The sequence below is a fragment of the Pelodiscus sinensis genome, chromosome 25 (genome assembly GCF_049634645.1).
Source record: "Pelodiscus sinensis isolate JC-2024 chromosome 25, ASM4963464v1, whole genome shotgun sequence".
Lineage (NCBI taxonomy): Eukaryota > Metazoa > Chordata > Testudines > Trionychidae > Pelodiscus > Pelodiscus sinensis.
The window spans coordinates 6,757,753-6,784,569 of record NC_134735.1 but is presented as its reverse complement, the minus strand read 5'-3'; the positions used below and the strand labels follow the sequence as shown (position 1 = coordinate 6,784,569).

Sequence of the window (26,817 nt, the reverse complement as noted above, 5' to 3'; positions counted from 1 at the left end):
GCAGGTGAAGGCGCTTTTGATGGCATGGCTGGTGTGGCTAGGTCCTGTGATGGTGCCACTCGGGTAGATGTGTGGACAGAGTTGGCCGTGAAGCTTGTTGTAAGACTGGTCCCCAGAAGAGTGTGTCTGTTGGGGGGGGGGGGGTTGGGTTTCTGAGTCTCTCCAGGCTGCAGTGGCCAGAGCTGGATGGGCTGGAGAGAGGCCAGGCCTAGCACATGAGGAGGAGGGACTGAGGGGAATCAATAGAGAGGGGAATGGGGGGGGGGGGCAGAGTGTGGTGAGTGAAGCCCTTCATGGGCCCCAGCCTGCCCTGCACCCATCGCAGGTTGGAATTGGAGGGGTCCTTACCCAAAAAGGAGTTGCGGGGGGAAGGTCACAAGGGGTGTGTGTGTGTGACTGCACTGCTACCCTTACTTCTGCATTGCTGCTCACACCAGTGCTACCTTCAGAACTGGGCTGCTGGACAGCGGCAGCTGCTGGCGAGGAGCCCAGCTCTGAAGGCTGAGACAGAGCCAGCAGCCGCACAGAAACAAGGGTGCCATGGTACGGTCTGGCCACTCTGACTTTGGTATTGCTGCTGGCTGCCTTCAGAGCTCGGTACCCAGCCCACAGCTGCTGCTCTCTGGCTGCCCAGCTCTGAGGTCTGCACAGAAGTAAGGGTGGCACTGCCATGACCTCCCTGCCAGTCCCCCAATCTGAGAAACACTGGTCTCCCCCTTGAACTCTGTCCTGCCCAGGGGAAAACCCACATGAGACTAGATGTCCTGCTCTGTGATGTTTTTCATACTTGTGAATTTGGGAGGGCCCTAACTATTATCAATGGGTAACAGAGCCCTGGATAGCAGAGCTGGGAATTGAACCCCAATCTCTTGATCCCAGCCTGGTGACCAAAGACTGATCCCACCCCCAGGGTCTTAGATCCTGTTATGCCTTCAGTGGCCATAGAGGGGAGAGGAACCCTGGGTTAGTGGTTCGGAACTCAGGTCTCCTGCGTTTCAGCTCTGATGCTGGGTTGCATGACCAGGGGCAGGCCCCCCACTTCCCTGAGCTCAGGGGAGGCAGTTGCCAGGGAGGCCCAGCAGTGAAAGGGTTAAGAGGCAGTGACTCTGCCCCCAAGGCAGGGGGATGGGCTCTGACTTGGGGGCTGCCGGTGGGAGGTCTCAGGCCATTCTGTGAATTACGGGCATGATCCAGACCATGGAGCCGCACACGCTGAGCTGGAAGAAAAGCAAATAGGCCAGGACCCTCCTGTGCCGGGAAGCTACCTCAGTTTCGAGCATTCTTCTGATAACCAGCTCGCCCAGTACTTACAAGTGGCCCCAAACCGGGACACATGGCACTCAGGAAGCGACCCTACAATAACAAACCTGCATGCAAAGCAACCTCTGCAATAACACGCCCGCTTGCACAGCCATCACCAGTGACCCTACCGCAAGCCATTGTGCCTAACACGCACGAGTGAGCCTCCACTACGCCACCGTGCGTGGGGGACAGGGCGAAAACCCAAGGCAAAGGCAGCTGGTTAGAGGATTCCGTTTCTGCATGGTTTACGCTAAACGCCAGCAAGTGGAAGGAGAAATGATTTGGACAGTTCCTGGCCGAGCCCCTATTAAAGTCATCATGCCACCACCGGCGAGAGCACGACTTTCCTCCGCTTCCCCGGGGGGGAACAGCGGCTGCACAGCTCGGCCTATTATCACAGCAACAATAGGTCTTCAGTGCTCCGAAAGCAACCCAATAAGACAGCAAAAGCCCAGTCGAAGGGCATGCGCCGATCCGCGTGCGCCTCCTCTCCTGGGCATGCAGGGAGGCGTTCACCAGCTTATTATTTTATTGCACTTCTCACTCGCGTGGGGCCGTAATCACTATTATTAGTGAATTAAGCTGCGGAGGGTGAGGGGTTTGATGTGTGAAGGGCAGAAAGGAATCTCCGGCCTGCGCCGCAGGCTCTGCACTGATCTGGGAGACAGCAGAAGGAATAGTTATTGCCTAGTCCTGTGGCAGGGCCAATTACGTTTCCCGCTCCTGGGCTAGTCCCCGCTCGCTTTGTCAAGGGCTAGGAGTTACAGGTGATGCTCAGCAGGCTGCAGATATCTCCCGGGCAAGGTTAGTTATTGCTCCTCTCCGAGCATGAGCCGTGTGACCGAGCAAACCATGCCAGCGTCTCGGGAGCCTGCAGGCTTCAGAGCACATGCCCCTAGGAGGCGAGCTACGGCGGCCTTACGGTGACGATCACCCCTAGACGGAGGGAGGCGCAGACTCCCCAAGCCAGCAGTAAGCCAGGATGGGTGTGGAGCCACCAGGAGGTAGGTATGACCCTTGAATGGAAGATGATGTCGTGTGATGAAACTTCCAGGAATACGTCCAGGCGAAATTGGCAGCTTTCCCGTGTCATAGCAGTGAGCGCGCACTATGGAGTGTCACCCCAGACAGGGGAGGAGGGTGAGGGGAGAGGGGAGAGAGGAGATAATCTCTCTCCACTGCCTTGGGGTGATGGCTTTGAAATACTTGAATGAGGCCACTGGGTTGGGGAAGTTGGCTCATTGGGGTGGGGGAAGGAGTCACGGGTACCTCTGTGAAATATGTCTCAGACACCATTACATGCATCCTCACACAAGCCCTTGGCCATTTGCACATAGGCCTGTGCGCACACATGCATTTGCACAGTCACACCTACACTAGGGTGCAGTTACACACCCGTGCCTGCACCTTTGCAGACATGTTCCTCCCATGCACTTGTGCCCTGGACAAAGTGGGTGGGGGGTTGCCCACAAAAGCTCCTGCCCAAATAAATCTGAGAGTCTTTAAAGTGCCCCCAGACTCCTTGTTGTTTTTGTGGACAAGGGTGGGAGCCCTCACACCCCCTCCTGCTGCCTCGTAAGAGCAAATATTCGGGATGTGCCCACGTGGGCACATGTACCCCATAGTGCAAATGTTCACGTGGGCACATGCACTGGTGTACATGTTAGCACATGCACTTCATATGTGCAAATGTTCAGGGATGTGCCCACATGGGCACACGCACACTACTTTCATGGCAGCCCTGTGCAAAGGCTTCTCCCAGCAAAGGGTGCACAGGGAACAGCATGCAGCCACGCAGGCCTCTGTGCACCCACCTGCAGGCAGGGGAAATCTCTTTGTGGGACAGAGTCAGCCTGGGTGGGGTCCTGCTCTGGAAGGAAGGATCTGGCACCTAGCTGGCTCATGGCTGGCCATGCTGCGAGTGGGGGGGGGGGGGGGAGGCAAGGCCTTCTCTGCCTCACCCCACTTACGCACTATTGCCTTTGCTGTGCCCATCACTGCTCCAGGCTGCCCCCTAGAGACTGGCTTCCCGGGCCAGACGCAGGTGAGGGGTGAGATGAGTTTGGAAGCCTCAGCCTTGGTCCTGGCAGAACATCCCTCCCTCCCCCTCCCAGCTGGTGGCATCAGAAGAGCTGGGGGCGGGGAGGCAGGCTGGATGAGCCGGGGTGTCAGGATCGGGGCACCCCCCTACCCCGCCCCTCCTCCCCCAGGGGCCGGGCTTAGCCTGGCGCTGCCCGAGCTCCTTAGCCGGGGCGGGGGGCTGCCCCCGAGCGCGCGCACGGCCCCCCCCGCCCGGCGGCTTCCATTCTCCTAGCGCGCGGCGAGGGGGGGTCCCCCGCCCGGTCCCCCGCCCCTTGGCAGCGGGGCTGGCGAGGAGCCCGCCGGCCGTGGGGCGGCCCCGACATGCAGCGGCTGGAGCCATTTTGCATCTTCCCCGCCTGCCCCCGCGGGGCGGCGCAGCCCGGGCTGCCCCGGGAGGGCCGCTGGCGCGTCTGCCTGGGCTGCGCTCCCCGCCCCCGGTTCCCGGGAATCCACCTCCGCATCTTCCCCGCCGCCGCTCCCTGGGTGTCAGGCGGTAAAGGCGGCCCCGGCGTCTCGCTGCGATTAACCCCCTAGCTCCGCAGTGCGGGGCTGGCGAGGGAACCTCCAGCCTCGCCCCCTCCCCCGCCGGGCTCCGCTCCGGCCGGGGCGCCGGGCTCCAGCGCAGCCTCGCGGGAGGGGAGCCGCGGCGGGCGCGTTCCTCGGGGGGCGCCGCCGCCAGAAGCGAGGCCGCCGGCGGAGCGAGGCTGGCGGGAGGATGTAGCTGCGAGGCGCGGCTCCCCGGCACGGTAAGCGACGCGGGGCCATTGTTGGCTGCGGGTGGGCTGCGGGTGGGGGAGCGGGGGGGGGGGGGCTTCGTTGCCAGCCGTGGGGGCGGGGATGCAGGTGGGTGGCCAAGATCAACAGTTAGTCGCCGGCTTGGCCAGGGCTCGACCCTCCCGGGGCGCGGGCTGCGGCGGACTTTGCGCTCCGGGGCGCGCCTGGGCCTCGCTCCTGCTGGGGCCCAGGCTGGTGGGGGGGGCCCCTCCCTCTCGGGGCTACCGGCTCAGCAACCCGGCCGCCGGCTGGGTCGGAGGGGCGAGCGGACCCGGGCTCCTTCTCCGCCTCCTCGCCAAACTTCGCGGCGCGCTGGTTCCGCGGAGCCGGGCCCGGCTGCGGCGGGGTCCAGCAGCAGACGCCCCTGGCAAGCGGGGAAGCTGGAGGGGCAGGATCGTGCCCGCGGAGGGAGGGGGGGGGATAGGACCCCTGCGGGCAGCCCTGCTCTGGCTTTTGCAGGGGGGGGGGGTTACTTGGGTCTCCCCGAGCCGCAGAAACTTGCAGGTCAGGGGTGGGGCTGGGCTCGTTCCGCTGCCTCCTGGGGAGGGACGAGACCCCCCCCCCAGCTTGAAGCCGAGAGCAGGACACGCCTCCCCCCGCCAGTCCCCCGGGGTTGCGGGGCCGGCTGTCCCCGCGCGTTGGGCTGGGCGTGTGGAGGCGGCAGGAATCCAGCTTCTAACACGGGGCCGCTGGAGCCAGCGCGCAGCGCACCCTTGGCCCGCTCCGCTGGGAATTCCCCGGCCACTGTTCCCTGGCTCCCCTGGGGCCCGCTTCTCGCCCTTCGCCGCCCGGGCTTCCTGCCTCTGTGGCCACTTGGCAGCTCCCCCCGGTGACTGCCCGACTCTCGCGGGGGCTGAGGCCCTGGGGGGTTGGCTTGGAGCGAGGGCTGCCCAGCGGTGGGCAAAGCCGGGCCTGGCACCGGTATCCTGCCCCGCAGCTCCAGCCTTGGCAGCAGGCAGGGTGAGAGGCCGTTGTGGAAAACGTGGGTCCGTGCCTCGGTTTCCCCACGTGTCCAACAGGGATGGTGACACGCGCTGCCCCTCCCCACAGTGAGGCTGCGTGGATCCATGTGTGCGGTGCTCTGAGACCTGCCCACCCAGCGAGTCCCAAAGCTGGTCCTCAAAGCAGGAACACGGGGCCCAGAGCTTGTGAGCGGCTGTGCATGGGGCGGGTGCACCGATTGCCCTGGCCAGGCTGCTGTGACGAAGCTGGCAGGGACCCCGTGGGCGTGGGTTTTGTGGGACCAATTCGCTGCTTTGCCTAGCTTTACTGCAGGGCAGGGGGGTTGTTGGAAAGAGCAAAATCTGGGAATCTGCGTTCCTCTGCCGACTTCACTGCTGAGTCACAGCGTGGAGAGCAGAATCGGGCCCAGGCCTCCCAGCTGTTGTTTGAAAGCTCATTCTCCTCCCTAAATCCAACCGTCTCCCCGCCAAGGGGCCTGGTGATGGGCGATAGTGGAGCTCCGTCTTCCATCCCAGCCCCGGTGGAAGGGGGAGTCTTCCTCTGTGGATTTACACTGGAGCAGGATCAGGCCCGAACTGTAGAGCTGGCTAAAAAGGTGCCATGTGGTAACGTCCGCCAGTCTGGGCCATCTGCAGGGTTTGAATCGGGGACCGCTGGCCCTGCAGTGCAGATCTGCTTTAGGGGAGTTACAAGAGTAGCTCCATCAGCGACTAGCAGAAGTAGGGCTGTTACCCCCTAGCAGCCAGGCCCATGGAGAGGGATGGGTTACATGTACACGCCAAAGGCGGGGCATGGAGATTTTGCATAAGGTAAAATCCTATGGATTTGAGTGTGGATTCCTTTAGAATGTGATGTCGTTTATAACGCCAAGCCCCACCAAGGTGTCTCTGGGAGCCCGAGGGAGGCTGGATTCTGCTGGTGTGAATCTGGATTGATTCCGGAATGGTTACTGCTGGGTAAATGAGAGCAAGAGCTTGCTGGTAAAGTGTGGCTTCCTTCAGAATGTGATGATGGGGGTTAGACGTGGCCTCGTGGTGCTGTCTCGTGGCCACCCCACCCCAGACAGCTGCCCGGCCTCTGTTGATGGCTGTCAGGCGGGCTGTGCAGTTCCTCGATGGGAATTCTTGGAGGCAGGGTAGGGGGTTGACAGACATTGCAAAGCGGCTGGGGGAATTTTGCTGGGACTAACGTGGTTAGCCGGTGATGGGGAGATTTCATTCCCTTGCTGGGCTCCCTCGGAATTAACCTCAGGCTGCGTTGACCTGGCTGTGGACGGCTCTGTTGCGACATCCCCTTTCCACGTAGGACAGCTCCCAAATCATCTCAAGAACCATGGACTCCAATGGGGAGACTGATGCTCAATGTAACTCTTTGCCGTGTTTTAGGGCAAGGAGACCGTGCTGCCCGGCCGAGATTTGCTGCTGGCAGGTGTGGTGGCTTTTGGCAGCATGGATGTATTCTCAGGGGCTGTATCTGTTCTCGGCGGGTTTATTGCTGCTATCTAATCCCTGAGCACAAGGCTCACGATTGGGGGGAGGAAAATATGGCTGGGTGGATGGTCATTTATAACGCCAAGCCCCACCAAGATGTCCCTGGGAGCCCGAGAGAGGCTGGATTCTGCTGGTGTGAATCTGGATTGATTCCCAGGTGTAAATGAGAGCAGGAGCTTGCTGGTAAAGTGTGGATTCCTTTAGGAAAGAGATGTCACTTCCTGTCTCTCTTGCTCTCCTTTTCATCCCCAGCCCAAGTGCTTGTAAGTGTTCTCCTGGAAACGCTGCCGTGTGTGCTCCCAGCAGCCCGGTGCTGGAGGAGGCTCCCCCGTAGGCGGCTGAGGGATCTCTCGTTTGAGGGAGGCGATCTCGCTGCGAGGAGCCGCACACAATAGCGTGGCCGATGCACTCAGAGGAGGGGTTGGCAGCAGATCAGCCTTTCCGATGCATTTATCACAGCGCCTGCGGTTCCCGTTTCAGCAGGCGTGTAACCACCAGAAATAAACAGCCACCGGCGGATCCACAGAGCAGCTGAATTCCTGAAACGGGCAGCTGGCCCGGGGCGGGCGCTGCCAGAGTTTGTCTCCATGGGGAGAGGTCCAGTTAGACTCTTCAGGCTTTTGCCCCAGCTAGGAGACTTCTGGGCTTTGTGCCCCTGTCCCTGCTCACTCTGTCCTCCCTCCCTCCCCCGTCCTCCCTCACTTTCACCAGGCAGGGGTGCTGGCTCTGGTCTTGGATTAAGGGATTTGGCATGCGAGAGGGGCTCTGAGCTGAGCCTGGGGCAGGCAGTTGAGGTGCCAGAGGTGCAGGTTTGAGGTGCAGCTCTGGGAGGCCATGTGGATGCAGGGGTGCTCAGGACTAGGGCAGGGGCTTAGGGTGCAGGAAGGGGTTCATGACTGGGGCAGGGGTTCAGGATGTGGGCTCCCGCAGGGCCCTGCTTCCCTCGGGTGGCTCCTGGGTGGTGGTGACCAGCACTTCCCCTGCTTGCTGGGCTCTTAGAAGACATTGAGGGGTAAATTTGAGCTAAATCACAGTGAGCCACCGCTGGTGGCTGTCGACAAACTTTATGGGACTGCGGGGAAACTTGGCCACACCCAGGATAAGAGGACATGTGAGTAACTCAGATCACCCCGGCCCTGGCCCTGCACCACCCCCGAAAGCAGCCAGCAAACTCCATCCCAAGTTCTGTTGTGTCCCCCCTCGCTCTGTGGAGATAGGATACAGGGTGGGAGAGGAGTCACCTTGACATCAGCACCCCCTCCTCTCCCTTCCCGTCTCTGTCCAGCAAACAGGAGGTTCCCGGGGGGGCAGCTCCAAGGCAAAGGGCAGGAGTTGCACAGCAGTAGAGGAAGGGGCAGCTGAAGTGCAGGCACTGGATAGCCTCTTGGCCAAACCAGTCAGGATCACCTGTCAGAGGATCCGAGATCTACCAGTCGATCCCGATCGACTGGTTGGTGGCCACTGATCTAGACCCTAGGGGGCAGGCGTCCCTTTGGCATGGCAGCAAGGAGGGGAAGTGTTGGTCACCACCACCCAGGAGCCACCCGAGGGAAGCAGGGCCCTGCGGGAGCCCACATCCTGAACCCCTGCCCCAGTCATGAACCCCCTCCTGCACCCTAAGCCCCTGCCCTAGTCCTGAGCACCCCTGCATCCAAATGCTCTCCCAGTCTCCCTTCATAGACTGTCCAGCTTCAGGAGAAAGAGGGAGTCCCCATGGGGGGGTGATGGAGAATTTGCAGGGCTGAAGATGGGCTCAGGTCTAGCATTAGGGGGCCACGGTTGAGGTGGTGAAACCACCATGGCAGCCTGTTCCCTTGTTGCTGAGAGAGGCCAAGTCCTGGATGGACCAAGGTGAGGCCACCTCAACGTTTCAGGAAGGGGACTGAGAGTCCCAGCTGGAGGCTGAGGTATGAGGTCGAACCTCTCTGGCCTGACACCCTCGGGACCTGACGGGTGCTGAACCAGAGAACTTGCTGAACCACGGGAGGTCAATACTGTCCAGCAGCAGGACCAGCACTTCCCCTGCTTGCTGGGCTCTGAGAAGACATTGAGGGGTGAATTAGAGCTAAATCACAGTGCGCCACAGCTGGTGGCTGTCATCACACTCTATGGGACTGCAGGAGAGCTTGGCCACACCCAGGAGAAGAGGACATCTGAGTAACTCAAATCATGCCGGACCACGGATGTTACCAGACCAGAGAGTGCCGGGCGAGGGAGGTTCAACCTGTAGTGGGAAGCTTGCCCTGCGGCTGCACCAACTCTGCGGATAATCAAAGGGCTTAAATCACCTCCAATCTTTGGTCAGCACTAAACTCCTAGCTGCACTGCTCTGCAGGTAGCTTAGGCCTGGCAGTGACCCAAGCATGTGGGTCGTTGCCAGGGCTGTGAATGCAAGCGATCCAGTGCACTAGGCTATTCGTTAATATTTGTTGTTGGGAGCGTGGGGGGATATTTTGGGGGTATAAGGTTGGGCTAGAAAAGGAATGTTTTGGGGCTCATGCTGTGAACGAGCATTGGTACCCGTGCTGTGAACATGAGTCTCATACCTCGACATACATCTGTGATGGGAGAGGGTCTTTCTAAGGAACACCCTTCCCCTCTATGCTGCCCACGGGTTTTATCAGGGTCTAGTCTCATTGTGAGGATAGAAGCAGAGAATACCGGATCTAAGGTTGAATTGAAAAGTCCCACTGCTGCTTGTGTGGCTGTGATCAACTGCAGCACAGAGCCACCCTCTTGCCCTACAAAATACAAATTAAACTGCATTTTTGAAAGCTACCCTAAAGTTTAACTGATCTATAGTTTGCACAGTTTTGGATCTGGGGTTCAGCTTTTGCCAGTGCTTGGAGGTGCCTGTGTCTAGAATTTGTATTTGGGCCCATCAAGATTTATTGGGGGGAGATTTGGGCTGGAATATCACTGGCACAGAATCACATTCAGTTTCAAGTACTTCAAGTCCAAATATTCCACTTAGAGCTAAGGTCTATAACGAACTGAACCAACTCCTGGATCTGCACAGCTGGGCAATTTGGATCCATATCCAGGTTTTGCACATGGCCCTTATCTCTCTTACAATAAGCTGAACAAAACATCTGGATCCAGTCTACCCTGATTTTTTTTGGGGGGGGGGGGAATCTGGAGCCAAATTTTGCTCTTGAACCTTATTGCCACAATAGGCCAAACAAACCAAAGCTCTGGAACTGAACAAAATGAGGGATTTGGACACTGATCCAGATGGTGTGACTTAAGCCCGTCACTGTCCAAGCAACACCAGGATTCCCCTTAAAAGCTCTCAAAGCATCAAACCTAACACAGGGCTAAATATTAGGCCCAAAAAGTTATTACTTCTGCTGTGGCACTGGGAGCATGGAGGTCCCCACTGCAGTCCTAGGTGTTTGTTCCAGGAATCTGGTGATGAATAATTAAAGTTGCATTGCTTAGAAGGATGCAGAAAGCTAAGACTACTCCCCCCTATTGCTGCTTTAATTTAAAAAATGCTCACAAGCCATAGCTTGCATTAAGGCCCTACGCCAGTGGTCCCTAACCTTTTGGGGCTGCCGGGCGCATGGGGGTGGGACCACACCTGCTCCATGCACCCAGTGGTGGGGGCCCCACCTGTGCCACACGGCTGGGGCCGTCACCACACCTGTGCTGCGTGCCCAGGGTGAGGGCCGTGCATGTGCGGTGCGCCTGCAGCCCAAGGCGTAAGATTGGCTTGGGCTGGTCCTGGTCACTCGGCGGGTGCACATAAATGCCCCGGCGGGTGCCATGGCACCCGCGGGCACCGCATTGGGGACCACTACCCTACGCTCTTTGGGTCAGATCCCCCAGTGGTGTAAATTGGCTTAGCTCCATTGAAATCAAGACTAGTTGGCTGGGTTCTCTTCTTCATAACCTGTCTTGCTAAGGTCTAGAGGTTTCTGCCATCCTGTAGAGTGCAACAGGGTTAATGGTCAAACAGTGGGCTGATGTCCTGCAAAAAGGCCATAGAATTGCTCCTTGAAAGGCGGGCTAGGGGGCAGTGTTCCCTGTAAGCTGAGCGCTGGGCTGCTGCCCAGGAGAGATTCACATGCCACCCAGCTGATTGACCGAATGCCCACAGCTGACCACAGCCAGCAGCATTTCTATTGGTGGTGCACAGCTGCACATGCCTTGGTGCACAGAACAAAAATTATCCCACACTTAGAGGGAACGTTGCTAGGGAGCATCCATACAAGTAGAGCAATTCCATTCTGCTATCTGTGCAGCACATAGGAACGAATCTCAAGTGGAACAGTCTTATCAGGAGTGACTGGGGAAGGTTTTGCCAGTTACACTAGGGAGGTGTATAAATAGTTCACCTTGCTCTCCATTCATTCTGGTGGTGGTTCAAGGAGAACGTGCCCCAGGTGGCGCTCAACGAGCTGCCTGGTGCAGGACACAGTGGCCCCTCAGATGCCGGCATATCAGTCTGTTTCCAGGGTGACGTAATGCCGTTTTAAAAATACCTTTCCTAGGGAAATTACAAATGCCCCATCCCCCACAATGGAAAGGCCCCCAGAGCCAGAGCTATTTCATTGAGCAAAATAAGAATGAAATGTCCATGGGGCTTGAACCGCAGCCCAGCTTAGGGATGGGAGAATTCCTCGTCCAAGTGAGCATGAAATGCCCTGGACCCAGCGGGAGGATCAGGCTTCTGCCCATGTTAATGTATTTCACGGTGAAGGCAATGGGTGGGTTCCATTCCTGGCATCTTGCTGGGCGTGTTTGTAAAGCACTGGGTCTCAGGAAAGCTGGGTTCTGTTCCCGCCCTGCCAGACCCCCTGGGGGCCCCGGGCTGACATGCTTCCCCCTCTGTGCTCATCTCCCTGCCTGTGAATTGTTTCCCCATGCGTGGCGCTCAAGCTGGGTTTCCTCATCTCTTCCTTGACACCCCCACCCTGCAAACAACATGCCCATCCTTGTGCTGCTGCCACCTTGCTACCACCCTGCCTCATTTGGCCTGTGCTTAGCTATGACTGTGTCTCTGCTGCTCCCTGCGGGCTCTCGAGGGGTGCTGGAGTTTGGCTGGGCTGGGGCTCAGGAGATTTGTGTCCTATTCCTGGCTCTGCTACTGACCTGTGACCTGTGGGTAGGTCACTTTCCCTTTCAGTGCCTCAGTTTCCCCTCTCCTCCTCGGTTGGTAAGCTCTCTGAGGCAGGGACTGTCTCACAAGGTGTGTCTGCAGTGCCCAGCACAGAGGGGTCCTGATCTCAGTTGGGGCCCTTATGGCCAGGTGTGCCATTTCAAGAGGGCCAGAGGTTGAGGGGTGGGGGCAGGGGGGACCCAGCTGTGCATACTGGGACACTGCTTGCTTTTCTTCTCCTTGCCAACCGGGAGTGAGAGGAATGCAGACAGGCTGCATGCTTTCCCCTCGCTCCCTGGTAGAGAAATCATAGAACTAGAAGGGGCCTCGAGAGGTCATTGAGTCTAGTTCCCTGCTCTCGCAGCAGGCCCAAGCACCAAGCAGACCAACTGGAAGGGGGAAGAAGAGCAAGCAGTATCCAGATACACGTGGAGGTAGCCTCCCCCACCGCCTTCTCCGTCAGGGCCCCCCTTATCTCTCCTGCCTGGGGCTGCCGGCTTTTGGGCTTAGGGCATATCTACACTGCATGCTAAGTCCAGACTCTGACTCAGGTGTGAGCCCAAGTCCCTGTGCCATCCACACACAAATCAGTCTGATTCGGGTCCGCCACCCCTCAGGAGCCAGGTCCTCTGCCCTGGCGGGGTGGGGGTGGTGGATCGCAGCCCAAGTCTTGCTGCAACACAGGTCCAAGCCCTGGTACTTTGCAGTGTGGATGCAGATCAAGCTGCAGACGGATTCAGGTTTGCACAGGGCAGTAGGGGCATGTTCACAAGGCTCTGAGAGCCAGGTTTACAATGCAGCATGGACACCCCAGTGTGGGCTTTGGCAGCTGTGCCTGTCCTGGGCTTTGGATGCAGCGTAGACACACCCCGAGGCTCTAATAGGTAGCAGTCAACCTGTGGAACTCCTTGCCAGAGGATGTTGTGAAGACCAGGACTTTACCCGAGTTCAAAAAAGAACTCAATAAATCCATGGCGGAGAGGTCTATCCATACTTATTAGCCAGGATGGGCAGGAATGGTGTCCCAAGCCTCTGTCTGTCAGAGGCTGGGAATGGATGACAGGAGAGGGATCACATGAGGATTACCTGTTCTGTTCACTCCCTCTGGAGCATTTGCTATTGGCCACTGTCAGCAGACAGGATATTGGGCTAGATGGACTTTTGGTCTGACTGAGTATGGCCGTCCTTATGTTCTACCATAACACAAATAATAAATTGGAGTGACTCTTGCTTCTGCTCCTTCCACTGGAACGAAAAGAAAATCCCTATTAGCTCTGAGCAGTGTGGGGTCTCTGGAACACAGCTGGGTCCTGATGTCATGGAACAGAGGACCGTGGTGTGTGTCTGTCTCTCTAAAACACACACAGTCTCTCTCTCTCTTTCTAATACCAAGGCTGAGAGATTTGACAATAGGGATGAGTCACCTTATTGCAAAGGCCTCCTGGCTGCTGTGCTGAGTGTGCTCAGGGCTTGGCAGTGGAAGAGAGGAATCCTTGCGATCCGCATTCTCAGATCCGCGCAGCTGAAACAGCCTCCCGTCTCCAGCGTGTGGCTTCCTCCCACGGTTTCCTAGGGATTCCTCCGCTGCCGGGGTCCCTCAGGACAGCTCAGGCTGAGCACTAGCAGCCAGTGCTGGGAGCTGAGGCAGGCCTAGGCCCTGTGACAGGGCTGGGCTGCTGCCACAAAGCGTTGGCCGCGTGGAACTCGCAGGGAGCCCTGCTTTTTACGAGTCGTGGGGGGAGAGGTGGCGCGCCCCTAGGGCCCAGGCCTTTGCAAGGTGGGCTGGAATGCTGCAGCATCACATCATCCCCCCCTAAATCTACACCCCTCCTTGTCCCCTGTGCTCTCCTGCCTGGCTCTCTGGTCACACTGTCTCCCCCGGCTCCCCCCGTTCTCCTGCTTTGCCCTCTCCCATCTTCCCTTCCCGGCCCACGAGCTCTCCCCCAGAGTGCCATGAAATTGACAAGAGAGCACTTGGTTGTCAAAGCTGCTGACTCTGAGCTTGCGGCTCCCCTGGATTGATGCTCTTGCTCAGGCTCTGCCCCCCTCCCCTCCCTTTCTGCTGGGAGCAAGCCAAGAAGATCCCGAGCTCGCCAGGAGCGCGTGAGCGCAGGGCATGAAGTCTGTGCTTCCTCCCACCTCCTTTCCCTGCCGCTCCTCTCCTGCTAGCCGCACCAGCCTCCTTTGAAGCAGAGTGCAAGTGACGGATCGTTTCGCTGCAGCTTGGAGTACAGATCGCTGTGCCGGTTAGCCTGACCTGGCGTTCGGAGAGAGAGATAGCGGGGTGGGGGTGGGGATGGGGATGGGGGTGATTTAATCATTCCCAGGCCAGTACGGTGTCTGTGTGTGTGCAGGGTCTGATCAAACCACATGGCCCAGCAGGTACGTTGGCTCAGTGGGGTACACGGTGGGAAAGCAAATGCACACTGGATTAAGGAGAATGAATTCATACAATTATTCATGTATATAAGGGCAGGGCAGATCTGTGTCTCCCCCACGACTGCTAGAGGGCAGAGTATCTGTGGATGAACATTGGCATCTATTTAAACTCCCCTAAAACCTTCTATAAATCCTAATTAGATGTGTCACATTTCTCTTCCCACCCCTCAAAGGCTGGAATTGGAATGAGAAATGACGTGGTTTCTAATCCGCTGCAGAATTCCTGTTTCCCGGGGCTTTGTAATTCTCCCCTTTCAGACCTTGCTTACCGCACAAGTACGCTTCATGGCTCCAGAAAATTAATACCCCTGCATCTCTAGCAATAATCCTGGGGAAGCCCTACAATAACAAAGCAGCGGGGGCCAGCCAAGCACTCCTGAGCCGCAGGGAAAGGGCAAAGTGGGAAGGAGAGGCAGAGCTTGGGAGTCTGTTCCTAGCTGTCATTGACGTCTCTGGGACCTTGGTGAGTTATAGAAGTGTGATATTCAGAGTTGTTGAAGCCAGTGGGAGGAGCCACTGCTCAGAATCAATGTTCGCTCTAATGTGTGTCCCTTCGTGTGCAGAATAAATTTTGTTGTGTGTGCCAAGGCAAGCCCCAAAGTGCACCACCAGTAGAAACACATGCTGCCAGCTGGCGCGCTCTGCTGATCAGTTGGGTGGCATTGGAGTCTCTCGTGGGTGGCTGCCCAAGTGCTCAGCGTACTGGGAATGCTGCTCAGGACCTTTGAAAATCAGGCCACTTGACCTTCTGTGCCTCAGTTGGCCCCTCCTGACAAGGGCGCGAAGGAGACCAGGTGCACCGCGAGGGGCCGCTGATGCCTGTCCGCCTCTCTGAGCAGCTCCACAGAGGGGCTTTGTTCATAGGGTTTGATTTTTATATCGCTCACAGCTGTCGAGTTGCACTTGAAAAGGCATTTGCAGGCAGGTGCCCAGGGTAATCAGACATGCCGGTCGATGCGCAGACCGATACACCGACAAATGACCTCCGTGGCGGGTGGCTTTTTTCCTTGCTAAGAGCCCGGAAGGTGCCATTGGGCCCACTGGTGACGGGTGCAGCATGGAAATTCCCACCCAGGAAGTGCATGGGTGAGGTGACATCGATGCTACTAGTCCTGGTGGCATGGCCCTGTCGGGGCAGGCGCAGTCCTGCGCACAGGTTGTGCATGGGGCTGTGTGCTTTAAGGGGGGGGGCTGACCCACAGGTGTAATGTGAAAGGATACAGTCCCACGAAAGCCCTCTGCATGGCAAGGAATGTAACTCCGTCGGTGCAAACCCACTTTGGCTAGGCTGCTCCTCAGAGCACTGTCCACTACGGGGTTTGAACCTGGGACCTCTGGATCCCAACACAAGAGATGCTGCTGCCTTAGCTTTGGAATCTGGCCCTGTTAGCCAAAGCCTGCGGCAGCTCATGAACCTCATGGACTGAGGAACTGCAGTTAGATTCCCCTTCGTGGTCCAGCAAGGGCACCCACTTTAGGCTCCTCGGCTGTCCTCTTTCTTGTCCAGACCCCTGTCGCTCTCACTCCTCATCAGGGTCTTTCTCCACGCTGCACAGTTCCCTGCCTGCATTGGCCATGTGGAATAAGAGACCATCCCTGTCCCATGCAGCTTGCAAAACATCTGCCGTTTGATCTCTTTGAAGTCTGGTGAAAAGCATTTGACTGTCTAGGAAGGGGTACGGCAGAAAGGGATCTAGGGGTTATAGTGGACCACAAGCTGAATATGAGTCAGCAGTGTGATGCTGTTGCAAAGAAAGCAAACATGATTCTGGGAGGCATTCACAGGTGTGTTGTGAGCAAGACACGAGGAGTCGTTCTTCCGCTCCACTCTGCACTGGTTAGGCCTCAGTTGGAGTATTGTGTCCAGTTCTGGGCACCACATTTCAAGAAAGATGTGGAGAAATTGGAGAGGGTCCAGAGAAGAGCAACAAGAATGATTAAAGGTCTAGAGAACATGACCTGTGAGGGAAGGCTGAAAGAATTGGGTTTGTTTAGTTTAGAAAAGAGAAGACTGAGGGGGGACATGAGAGCCATTTTCAGGTATCTAAAAGGGTGTCATAAGGAGGAGGGAGAAAACTTGTTCATCTTGACCTCTGAGGATAGGACAAGAAGCAATGGGCTTAAACTGCAGCAAGGGAGGTTTAGGTTGGATGTTAGGAAAAAGTTCCTAATTGTCAGGGTGGTTAAACACTGGAATAAATTGCCCAGGGAGGTTGTGGAATCCCCATCTCTGGAGATATTTAAGAGTAGGTTAGATAAATGTCTATCAGGGATGGTCTAGGCAGTATTTGGTCCTGCCATGGGGGCAGGGGACTGGACTCGATGACCTCTCGAGGTTCCTTCCAGTCCTAGTATTCTATGATAAGTTACCACCAATGTTCCCGCTAAGGTGCCCCCATCTGTGTGGAATAAATTTTGTTATGTACACCAAGGCATGTGCAGATGTGCACCACCAATATAAACATATGCTGCTGGCTATGGTCAGCTGTGGGCACTCTGCCAATCAGCTGGGCAGCATGTGACTCTCTCCTGGGTGGCTGCCCAGGCGCTCAGCTTACAGGGAACATCGTGAAGACCGGCTCTGTTATTTTATTATTTAAATGCATCTCATGATTTTAAAACCAGTCTCATGATTCTTGGAGCACTCCGGGTTGGCAGTATGCTGTGAAGGTACATCAAATAACAGTGTAATACTGGGTGTGTGCATGTGGGCGCATAAGCAAAATTAAAAATGTGGCCACCTGTTGAGTTTCAGCCTACAGCTATTAACTGACTGTTTTAACACCATGACTGTAATGAACTGCTCATTCTCAACCTCTAGGTATTAGCTGACCTAGTCTGGCTCTTCTCATGGGAAGGGTCCTGTATTTACCGTGCAGGGAAACAAGACACAATTAACCCGTGGAACTCACTGCAGCAGGAGATCATGGACTGAACCTATAGGAGATTTGACAGTACTAGTATTATTTGTGTTATGATAACATCCCAGTGTGCCAGGTGCTGCACAAATGTATAACAGAGACAGTCCCTACTGGGAAGACCTTACCATCTGGTATGTGAATTCAGTTTTATAGCAGAACCGGTTCACAAGGACACACAATATTATTCCCCCCTCTTTTTTTTATTTCAAGGTTAGATTGTTGCCTATGAGTTAGAGTAAGGGGCAGGCCCTCAGGACTCTTGTGTTGTGTTCCTAGTTCTGACAATAGGTGATTTGGGAGAAGGCTGTGCCTCAGTTTCCCCATTGGTACCAAGGGAGAGTTAGGACTGACCCAGCTTGTGAAGGGATTTTGCAGGACCTAATTAACAGTGGTGATAGCCCATGTTGTGGCCATTTGGGCATAAGCAGAAAGTGCGGTTTTTGGCTTGGTTTGACCAGGGAGTACCACTGCCAGGGGAGCGTTCTGTGGGGTTTGTCTCCTTGCTGTATTGCAACATAAGAACGGCCGTACTGGGTCAGACCAAAGGTCCATCTAGCCCAGTTTCTAGTTTTCCAACAGTGGCCAAAGCCAGGTGCTTCCAGAGGGAGTGAACAGAACAGGGAATCCCCAAGTGATCCATCCCGTGTCACCCATTCCCAGCTTCTGACAGGGGCTAGGGACACCATCTCTGCCCATCCTGGCTAATAGCCATTGATAGATCCCTCCTCCATGAATTTATCTAGCTCTTTTTTTGAACTTTGTTATAGTCCTGGCCTTCACAACATCCTCTGGCAAGGAGTTCCACAGGTTGACTGTGCGTTGTATGAAGAAATACATTTGGTTTGTTTGAAATCTGCTACCATTTAATTTCATGTGGTGACCACTAGTTCTTGTGTTATGGGAAGGAGTAAAATAACTCTTCTTTATTCACTTTTCCCACACCTGTCATGATTTGATAGACAGCAGCAGCCTGTGCTGACCTTCAAGATATAAATGGGGATCCAAACTCCAGCTCTGTCTAAGGGGCCACTCCAGCCTCCCAGCTTGAGGGTCTGAAATTCAGCTCCAAATCTGAGCTTCTCTGCACTTCAAAGGGCCTGGCAAGGCACCAGCTTGGCTTACATCTGTGGAGGCTTGTAAGCGGGAGCAAGACCCAACCTGCTGTTCAGAGTTAGACGTTCCCAGATAGAGGTTCAAGCTGAGAGATTGGCACTGAACTCGTGAAGATCGGGGCTTTTGGTTGTCACCATGGCTGTTAGTATCACAGTAGTGCTGAAGGGCGCCTGGAATAAGCAGGGCCAAAAACGACAGTGCCTGATGGAGGGGAAACTGAGGCACAGAGAGTGAAACGACTTGCCCAAGGTGTCCCAGAAGCTCAGTGGCAGAGCAGGGAATAGAATCTGCATCTTCTGAGTCCTAGGCAAGTGCTCTACTAGCCTATGCTGCCTCTCCAGCTGAGACATGCTGATGATTTTTCCCCCCCAAATTAAAGCCAGTCTCCTAGAGCAATGATGGGCAAGCTAGGCTAGTGAGTGAGCTGCATGAGTAGCCCCCCTTCATCGCAGTGGGCTGCAAGGCTGTTGTAACTAAATGATCTGCGAGGAGAGGGTGGTTTTGCTAACTGAGCTTGCATACCTAGAATTTGCAGGGGGTGCCGACCGAACCGTAACAGCGCTTTGCCTGGGATGTAAAGGGTTAAACAGTTACTTGCTAAGCATCAGCCTTACCAACAGGCTTACTGGGATAACTGGTTAAGTCGCGGTCGAGCTGGAGCAACCCCGTGCCTGTGGTGTGGGCCCGTTCCTGCCTGGATGGGCCCACCATGCTGTGGGCGGCGTGGGCTGCTCCAGCCTGGCTGGGCCCTCCGCCCACGGGGTCCTGGTGAACTGGCTGTAATGTTCAACCAGTTAACTTTTGAACTGGGGTTTTACATCCCTCGCTCTCGCTGTCAATAGTGCGTGCGCTCCGCACGCGCCTGGCCTCGTGCGCTCCGCACGCGCCTGGCCTCGTGCGCTCCGTACGCGCCTGGCCTCGTGCGCTCCGCACGCGCCTGGCCTCGTGCGCTCCGCACGCGCCTGGCCTCGTGCGTGCTGGCTTCAGGCATGTGCCACTTTAGTAATACCAGTAGGGAAAAACCAACCCGGGCGGAAGCCGGCAGGGTCTGGCAACCCTGTGTGTGGGCAACGGTAAATAAAACATCTTGCAGGCCGCACCTAGAACCCCGATGGGCCGTGTGTGGCCTTTGGGCCGCAGGTCGCCCGCCACTGTCCCAGAGCTACTTACATGGCTTATTTGATCTCCAAACTGCTGAGTGCCTGAAGCTCCCCCCAGCCCTCTGTGGAATTGGTGGGGAGCACGTCCCCTGTCCCGGAGGTGCTGAGGATGGGAAGGAGCGCTCTGCCGCCAGGCAGCCAGCTGTGAATAACACCGGACTCCTCTTGCTGCCGCAGAGGCGCTCGCCTCTTAGCAGCTCTGTCTCCCTTGCAGCCAGCCGGCTAAGTGGGCTCCGGTGTGCTTTAATCACTGCACAACAGCCAGCCGTTTCGACCGTGGTTCAGGGAGATTAGCCTGGAACCCTCTGACGGGGCAGCTGCCAATGCGCACGCTGCCCTGCCTCTGGCTGTTAACTAATGCCCAGTCTGCCATGGAAGGGCTGCTGCTGGTGAAGCGGCAGAGCTGAGGTATTAGGGAAATCCAGGGCTATCCTCTTCCGCCTCTGCCCTGGAGGGGCTGGGAACAAAGTGCATAGGGGTGGGGGCTCTGGATTAACCCCCCGTCATCCTGCAGGGGTGTGGTTTGTATCTCTTTCCGATGCCAGGCTTGGCGGCCCAACGCGCTCTCTAATCTTTTCCATCCACATGCAGAATAATTTTATGGGCACCGAAGCATGTGCGAATGTGCACCACCCGTAGACACACACAGCCTAGTGGTGGGCGCTCTACTAATCAGCTGGGCGGCATTGGAATCTCTCCTGAGTGGCTGCACAGTTGGTGCTTTCAAACCGTGCAGCCCCCTGTACCTGTAATGGTGCGACGCACCCTCACCAGGAGGTGGGAGTAATGGCTGGTGATCAGCCCGTCTTGTGCCGCAGGAGGAGGGGAACCTGCTGGTAATAACCGAGGTTGGGCTTTGCTTTGGTGGTGCTTTGAGCGATGGCGGGACCTCAGCTTGGAGGAACTCAGGGGCTGGGAATGGGGTAGGAACTCCGCCAAAGTCTCTCCCCCCACCCTTGGTTCAGGGAAGGTAATGGCACCTTGGCAGGGGGCCAAGCCTGTAGTTCCAGCTGGGTCCGGAGGAGAAAACGAAGCTCAGGAAGGACATGCTGAGCTGAGGCTCCAGGAGCGTGAGCTGCAGGAGACCAAGGGTCATGAGCGGGTGTGGTGTGCCTACGTGTGCATCGCTGCCCTCTACTGGCTGGCATCAGAACTACTCCACTGTGCTTCATGGGCCCTGTACTGCTCAGGGAGTCTCCTTCAGCTCCAGAGGCAGGGGGAGTGCTTTTGGCACCGGAGGAGCTGAGTTCTGGTCTAAGTGCACTCGGCTGTTGGCCGTGCTCTGACTCTAGAGCAGGGTAGAAGCCGGGCTGCTAGGGAGGAAGCGGTGCGGCTGAATGGAGCACTGCCTGCTTCTGGCAGCTGCGAGTGGGGTGGACGAAAGCCTTTAGAACCATGGTACCCAGAGCGCAGTCCCTCGGGGTGCCAGCAAGGCAGGTGGGGAGGTGCCCAGGAGGGTGGTGGCACAGAGACCCTGGCCTATTACAAAGCGGGGAGAGCAGCTTTTAACAAAGTGACAGCTGGGTGTCCCCTCTACAAAGGATGTTAAAAGGACTCCTCGGCCCATGGCTGCTCCCTGCAGGCGCCCCGCCTCGTCCACATGTCAGGAGAGGGAGCCCGTGGGGCTGGAGTTGGAACAGTGCCAATGAGCCACTAACCCAATTCCTGGGCGGGGGGACCAGGGAGCCGCAGGGCTCTGCTGTGCTGCAGCCAATTCCACTGTTCCCTTGCAGCACATTTAAAAGATTCAGGCTTGTAAATTACAGCTCCCTGGGAAACTTGGCTGGCGGTGCCGTGTTGGACATGTGTCCGCCCGCCCGTCTGTCTGTCTAACAACACATGTGGGTATAAGAGCTGAGCAGCGTTGTGTAGAGAACTCACCAGAACTGTGAGCGTGTGGGGGGGCGGATTGGCTCTGAGTTTCTCCATGTGGAAGTTACAGCGTGGCTCTATTTGTGAACGGAGCTGTGAAGAGCGAGAGATTTCTCTGCCTGGGAGCGGCTGTTGCTGACTCTTGTCTGCTGGCTCTTGTAGGAGCAGGAGGCTGTGGTATCCTGCAGTGATGAGGCTCCCAAACGCTTGGGGTGCTGTGGGTTGCTACTCCAAGCTTCCCCCTTTTAAAAGGGGTGTTGGTATCCCCCCCGGTTCCATGGAACAGGTTGGGTTATAACCCTTGAAAACCATGGATCTCTGTGCATTGTTGCTATTGGGGTCCGGGAGATGCTCCTGCCTACATTTAAAAGATCCCCCCCCCCCCCCTCCCACCAGCCTACAGGGAGGCTCCACAGAGCCTTGGACTCCAAATAATTCCAGGGCACAAATCAAATTTAAAACAGGGCCGGGTGTGAAGGTCAAAGAGCTAAAACAAGGACCTGGATGCGGACACTGAGCAGAGAGCTCGGGGACAGCGGCCGCCGCCCAGTGGAACGCCGCCCGGATGCGCGAGCGGATACAGGAGCAGAAATAGGCCCTACAGTCGCAGGCCCCTCTCTCCGCCAGCCTCTGCTCCTGGTCTTATGTGGCCACAGGCAGGAGAAGGGTGGCGAGGGGCGGCCCTGCGACTTTGCGGGGCCACGGCTGGGGGGGCGCAAGTCAAGAGGTGAGGGGAGAAGTGCAGCCAGACGCTCAGCGGCAGGTTCCGGAGGAGTCGGAAGAGGGGCTGTCACGTGGAGGACTCGCGATAAACGTGCGCCGGGGCCTCCCTCACGCTGCAGAAGGGGCAAATGTCGGGAGCAGAGTGAACCGCACCAAGCACCCGCCCGTGCTCACCGCGCTGTGGGCGATTCTCCAGCTAATATCCCTGGCGGGTGGTGTCACGGCTCACAGGTCGGGCCCGCACTCGGCCCCTCGGGGAGCCCACTCCAGTCCAGCGGCAGTGAGACAGCCCTGGGGGGGGGTCCCCTCCCTCTGGACCCCCGGGGTCTCCACTCCTAGAGGGAATAGCACAGCCCTGTTCTCTAGCCCAGAGTGACTCAGCCAGCACCAAACAGGAGGGTCTATTGAGCTTTGAACACAGCAAAGGATCCCTCAGGACTGTAGGCCCAGGCCCTCAGCCCCACACGTCAGTCCCCCTGCAGCTGGGTGAGTCCTGCCTGCTCGGCTCTCTGTCCTGAACAGCCCCACAGTCTCCCAGCAGAGCCTCCAATATCCCCCAGCAACAGCCCCTCCCCAGCCCTCTGTCTTCTCTCTAGGTATCCGGGTCGCCTGGGCCTCTCTCTTCTCCGCCTCCCCTCTCCTCGGTCCAGTGTTCTCCACCCAGTTGCCTGAGGTCCCCCTCTGCAGCCCATTGTCTGTCGTCTGCCCGGAACCGGTTGTGTCCTCTGAGCAGGGCCGGGGTCGCCAGGACTCCTGGGCTCCAGTTCTGGGCTGTTCTCTGACAGAACGAACTCCCCCTCCCTTGTCAATGAAACCCGTAACATCCGGGCACTGAGTGCCCCCCTCTGCATGCAGCCCCCCCCTTTGAATCCTCAGAACTCCCCAGTTCCTCACAAATGGCACCTCTGGGTGTTGCAAGGCAAGAGAAAGGGCTGTTTTGTGGGGAAGGCACCAGTTTGGGAGCCAGGAGATCTGGGTTCCATGCCTGGTTCTGCCACAGGCATTCTGGATGGCCATGGGCAAATCACTCCATCTCTCTGCCTCATCCCCCTCCCCCCCCCGTACGGTGGGGATAACGTTCCCGTCTGTGCCTGCCGGCTCTGGGCAGATTATAAACTCTGTTTCCGTACAGTGGCCAGCACAAAGGGGACTTGATCTCTGTAGGGGCCTCAAAGTGCTGGTGGGATATGAAGCTAACCCTGTCTGTGCAGCGAGGTCTCCAAAGGGGTCATGGCTTTGCATTTCCAGGTCCAGCTTTTATGTATTTTTCATTGTGGAAGGTGATTGGCCATTCCCAGCTGAGCAAGGGAAAACCCCCATTCGTAAGGCTGCCTTACCAGAGCCCGTTGGTCTTTGTTCTGGGGGAAAAATCCTGCCTCGCTCTGAGCTCACGATCCCAAACTCTGCACTCCAGAGGCACGCTGCCAGGACCCTAGTGCGCCTTCTTGAAAGGGTTGACCGGTGCCACGCGGACACAGAAAGCCGTTGCCCGGAGGCTGTGATCTGGGGCTGTTGGCAATTAAGTGTCTTCACCCCTGGGGACGGGCCGATGAAGTCCCCGGAACAGCCTCGGAGCCTGCACTTGGCTGCTTGTGTCATTGACGGCACAGCCCTGAATTACTTAAGGAGATTTACAGCTCTCGCTGCTAACGGTGCTTCATCGACTCTCCTCCGCTGCGTTATGGAGCGTATGTAAGAGCACCGGGCCCCCGTGGGACAGGCCTGTGGGGTTCGGTGTGGCTGGCTGGGGCGTGATCCGTGCTCTGTGGGGGGCTGGGCACTGGGGTGCCAGGCAGACGTGGCTGTCTTGTGAAGGTCATCGGGAAAGGGCAGTGCAGGATGGGGAAAGGGGCTGGAGGAGGAGAGAGGGGTGTGTGTGTGGGGGGGGGGGTGGAGGTGCTGGAATCGGAGGGGCTTGCTAGAGGCAAGTTGGACAGGGTGGGGTGGAGGGTGGAGGCAGTCCCTATGAATGAGACCGGGGTGAGAGCGGTCCCTGAGGGACAGACATTGCTGGGCTACCATCAGCTGGAGTGGCCTGTGCAGCTGAGCTTGGCACGAGGAGGTAGATGGACAGACAGACAGAGCCTACCCCGGAGGGGGATGGGTGAGCTCTTCCACTAGGCCCCCCTCAGGTCTGTGCTCTATGCTTGCAAGTGTGGGGGGAATTCTGGGTTTCTTTGCCCCCAAATTCAGGGAAGCAACAAAATCTCCCACTTGGTTTTTGGCTGGCTCGGGGCTTGGGGTAGATCAGTGCGAAGAGGGCTCCCGTTCTGACTAGGGAGGTTAAATATCGGTTAATCCAATAGTCGATTAACCTCATGAATTCTTATCGGTTATTCGACTAGTCTATAGTCCCCGGGGGTGCGGCCGGCAGCCAGGGCGCTCTGGCCCCGCTCCCCTCCCCTGCCACTCCGCACTGCTGCCTCTGTATCCGAGATGGCAGCACAGGGGTGTCAGGTGGAGGCTGGTCTGTGAAGGGAGCCAGTTTAAAAACCAGCTCCTCTTGCAGACCAGCTGCCTGTCGCCCTGCGCTGCTCCCTCTGATGCAGAGACAGCAGCGTGGGGTGGCAGCAGCCCCTGTCTGGGGCGGTCTGAGCTCCCAGACTTGGCATGAGCCAGAGCTGAGCCGTGCTGCCTGGCTCCAATACACTGGACACGCAGAGCGGCAGCAGGGGCAGGTCCTGGACCCGGCACGAGCCAAAACTGAGGCAGGCTGCTGGCCAGCCTGCAAAAAAATGTACTGCCGGGAGGGAAGGGGAAGTGCGTGTGGTCTATAGCATTAACCAGTCCGCTCCACTATCCCATCCCTATTCCCTACCTCGCCTCTTTCTGCTCCGGGCTGGAGGGGACGGTGCCCAGCCAGCCGCTGAGTGGGAGCTGGCGGGGTCCAGGCTGCATATGCAGCCTTGCCCAGTAAATCCTTCAGCCGCTGCCGCTCTCCCCGTCCTCTGAGATGCAGGTGGCTGGCGTGGGTGCAGCTCCGCGATGGAATTGGCGCAGCCCGCGGGTCACCCCCTGTCTTTAGAGGAGCGAGTGGTACTAGATAAGGAGATGGTCTTGTGGTAAAGGCACATGGGCATTTGGGATATCGGGGTCCATTCCTGGCTCTGCGGCTGTGAACTGGGACAAGTCACTTAGCGCACCTTCGTGCCTCAGTTTACCCAATGGTGACAGCCTCCTGGCAGCACTCTTCTTGGGTTTGGCTTCATGTGGCCAAGCCATGCTCCTCGTTCTGGGCTCCATGTGGGGCAAGTGCACGAGCAAGCTGATCTGTAGGCGCACCGGTGTGTGCTTACCGGGACCTGCCTGGCTGTGCGGGGACCCCTGGCAGCCGAGAGTACAAAAGAGCCAAGCAAGAGCCAGTCCAGGTGACGCAGCTAAGCCACGAAGGAGCCGGGGGATGTTAATTCCACCCTCCCTTCTCCGCTGTTCTCCTGCTTTCTCTTTGCCTGGGTTAAATTATTTAGCAGACCCTGCTCTGGCAGGAAGGGCTGCAGGCAGATGTAGGCACGAAAAGAGAATTCAATTTAAAAGGATTCCTCCTCTTCCTCCTCTCTTCTGCACCCCATCCCCGCTGGCCAGGGGCCATGCCAGGTAACCAGGGAATTCGGAGCGTAAGTGCGTTTAATTTGGGGACATTTCCTGTTTCTCAGATTTATCAAGGCTGTTGCCCAGGGCCATGGAAACGTGTACAGCTTGGACTAACGAGCCCCGGGCCATGCTTACCGAATGGGGGACTCTGTCCTGGGAAGCAGTGACCCAGGAAAAGATTTGGGGATCGTGGCGGATAATCAGTGGGATATGAGTTCTCTGCGCGACACTGGAGTGAAAAGGTTGGAATTTAGAAGGCATGTTGTCATCCCGGGTGGCTGGCGGGCGGGAGGGGGGTCCTGCGGAAAGGTTTGTGTTAAGCGGGGTGGGCCCCCGGCCAAAACGTCTGTCAACCACAGCGCTAAGTTTTTCCATCCGCATGTAGAATATATTTAGTTTTGTGCACCCTGCCATGTGCCGCGGGGCTCCACCAGCAGGAACCCACGCTGCCGGCTGTGGGCCCTCTGCTGATCACTGGGTGGCATCAGAATTTCTCCTGGGTGGCTGCCTGAGCACTCCGCTTACAGGGAACGCCGCACCCACGGGTGCTTCCGATGCCCGATTCCTGAAGGCCGTTTGGGGAACTTGCGGGGCGAAGGATTCTAGGCCTCTCTTGGGCACGTAGCTGGGCTAAGTCACGGGCAAGTTGCAGCCTCGCTGTCAAGATTGCTAAGTAAAGCACCCTTCTCTTCCCCCCCCCCCCCACAAACCTCTCTGCACGTGCCGTGCCGTGCCGATCCGGCCCGCGGTGGTGACCCGGCGTGACTAAGGGCTGAGGCTGCCACCATCTCCCTGCCTGGCGGGTCCCTGTGGGGCAGTGTGGGTTTTATTCCTGCAGATTAAAAGGAAAGGTCTCGGCATTTCTTAACACAATACAGGGTTTTTTTCTCAGTGCTTCCCTGCACTTCATCTCCCCTGGGCTGTGAGAATATTAACATGGGCTGGATTCGCTGGGTTAGGGAAAGCTAGCAGCCTCGGCCGGGGCGTGGGGTTGTGCTGGGTGTTGCTGTGTGATGAGTGTGTGTGTGAGCATGGGTACCCATCTCTGTTTCTCTCTGTGCACGCGTGGGCTTGGGTGTGTCTCTGTGGCCGGGAGCATGGGCACCCCCCCTTTCTCTGTATGTGCACACGTGTGCGCACTGTGCTTGTGCGGGGCGTGTGTGAGTCGGAGTGGGATGGTGTGCGTGGCTGCGTGTGTGCACGTCTGTGGGGGTGTGTGTGTGCATGCTGTGTTTGTGTGCCTCTGTGTGTGTTCATGTGCGTGTCCTCCGTGTGCCGCGACA

The 26,817-nt window shown here is 57.4% G+C and overlaps 1 protein-coding gene across 2 annotated transcripts in view; it reads left to right on the top strand.

The window, feature by feature from the left end:
* The first annotated feature begins 3,663 nt into the window (after positions 1 to 3,663).
* The window catches only part of DLGAP3 (DLG associated protein 3), a 157,620-nt gene continuing 134,466 nt past the window's right edge, over positions 3,664 to 26,817 (top strand). Inside the window, exon 1 of one of the 2 annotated variants that reach the window (XM_075909188.1) lies at positions 3,664 to 4,130. The gene's annotated coding sequence lies outside the window, so the exon portion shown is untranslated. The remainder of the gene's footprint in view (positions 4,131 to 26,817) is intronic. The other variant, XM_075909190.1, reaches the window with a different exon arrangement.